Source organism: Sinocyclocheilus grahami, unplaced genomic scaffold (assembly GCF_001515645.1).
Source record: "Sinocyclocheilus grahami isolate Dianchi unplaced genomic scaffold, SAMN03320097.WGS_v1.1 scaffold775.1, whole genome shotgun sequence".
Lineage (NCBI taxonomy): Eukaryota > Metazoa > Chordata > Actinopteri > Cypriniformes > Cyprinidae > Sinocyclocheilus > Sinocyclocheilus grahami.
The window spans coordinates 239,114-241,353 of record NW_015505954.1 but is presented as its reverse complement, the minus strand read 5'-3'; the positions used below and the strand labels follow the sequence as shown (position 1 = coordinate 241,353).

At 33.8% G+C, this 2,240-nt stretch overlaps 1 protein-coding gene across 2 annotated transcripts in view; it reads left to right on the top strand.

Moving 5' to 3' along the window:
* LOC107561493 (sodium channel subunit beta-4-like) overlaps window positions 1-2,240 on the top strand; it is a 24,795-nt gene that overhangs the window by 17,633 nt on the left and 4,922 nt on the right. The gene's annotated exons all lie outside the window — the stretch shown is intronic.

Genomic DNA, 2,240 nt, shown 5'->3' with positions numbered 1-2,240 from the left:
GCTTTTCCTGGGCTGAACCCAGCAGAGCACTGGCCCCTGGATCAGATGATGTTAAAGAGAGAATAAGCCCCTCTTTAAACTCATCGGCCAGGTTCACCTGAGATCCCCACGAGCTCATTCTCCTCCGTGCCTCAGCAGTGGCGGGTCCTGAACCGCGGGAAGCAGATGGCTGCCCCTCTTTACTCGAAAAGAGACAAACGAGAACGGAACTTTTTCATTGGAAAACGCTCGCAATGCACGCAGATTGCCCCCTCGAGGACATCGCGTGCGTGCTCTTCGCCCAAACAAACAACGCATAGATCGTGTGTGTCATCTGGTATCAAATAGCGATGACACAGATGCACACACCTTCTAAATGCTCTGCTAGTGCTCGCCATAATGAATAGAGATAGCTCTTACTTTTTCCTTGGAAATACATGCTTCAAACAAAACAGTCAATGAAGACGAAGAAGAGAATGATGTGTGCTCCAGGCACCTATTTATACTACAATCGCACCGGTGACATCATGGCTGTCGCCGGCCAACGACTTGGTGTTTTTTCAATGCATGCTTCAGACACAGGTCACGACGAGGCGTTCCCCATAGTGACCCCTAGAGGACGCAGTTCGAAGTTCCCATGAAAGGGAACCATCATGAAGCTGTTGGCTGGAGATGAGACAAATTATAGTGTTGCTAGTCAAAACTATTGAAATAGAGAGAGAACTTGTCTACAGGGAAAATAAATTAAAACATATTTCAACTGTTTTGTTCATCTAGATTAGACTAAAACCCAACTATTCAGATATTTTATGTATTGCCATATGTTCTAGCAACTATTTGGGAGCATAACACTTTATTATTATGAAAACATATTTTTGTCACTAATGTAAATAATGTTTTTATGTTGTTCATTGTACAAGTGACCTCTGTTGGCAGGATGACATCACTATGCTAATATATACATAATAGATTATGCTGTAGAGTTTTTTTTTTAATTCTTGTTGGTTTTATTTGTGCTATTGAACTTGTTTTTGTTTTGTTTTCTTTTCTTTTTTTCACTTTTAGCAGTTTGTGTTGTTGGTTTATTTTGTAATGTTGGTTTGTGTTGTAACTGTTGTTTTATTTTTGTTGAGTGTCACCATTGTTGTGTTTTGTATGTCAAGTATTGATCTCACATCTTTCAAAGACGTATCTCAGCAGTTGCTTCGCTATTGATTATTATTATTATTATTATTATTATTATTATTTCCATCAACAAAAAAACACTGATTTCACAGTAAATTTCTGACTACAGTAATTTATTATAAAATAATACTCTTTAATCCTGTAAATTCCTGGCAACGTTTTTACAGTTTACCACTGAAATATAGTACTAGTACCTAATAAATAGTATATATTTCATTTAGGTACTATATCTAATGAATAAGTACTAGTATTTTTTAAAAGGTAGCTACTAGTACCTAAAGAATAAGCACTAGTAGCTAATGAATCAGTACTAGTACATAAGGGAATATATACTATTATCTAAAAAATAAGTACTAGTAGCATGAAAATAGATACTAGTAGTTTTTAAACATTAAAAGTTAAAGAGATAGACACAAGCACAGAACAGAGTCTATTTATGTCAGTCTATTTCAGTGTTTGGAGAATAGGCTGGTCACACACTCAAGTCCTGTTTTGAGAATGTTTTCTCAGTTCTTTTGTAAAAGGAAACAAAAAAGCTGTTGATAAGACAATGAGCAATGCAACAAGTGTGATGCAACCAATGACTGCCTCCTCTCTCTATCGTTATCAATCTCCTGAGATTTAAACTCCCCTTTAGAGCCATGAGTGTTTACTATGAGCAAAGGATTACAATCAACTGAAACAAAAGCATTAGTATTAAAAATGATGGTAAAACAAATCTAATATGTAAAAACATAGCATAAAAATACAAATCTTAAAAAATACATATGATTATATAAAATCAAATCAAATACTTTTTCATAAAATAAATATCAAAGTTTGTATATACGGTTCAAACATGTTTAATATATATTTTTAAAAGTCTCACAAAGGCTGTATTTATTTGATCATTTAATAAATAATAAATTATTATTATTATATATTATTACAATGTAGAATATCTATTTGTATGTCTATTTTATTGTCATGGCAAAGCTGATTTTTTACTCCAGTCCACATGATGCTTAAGAAATCATTATAATATGATGATTTGCTGCTCAAGAAACATTTTTTATTATTATTAATATTGAAAACAG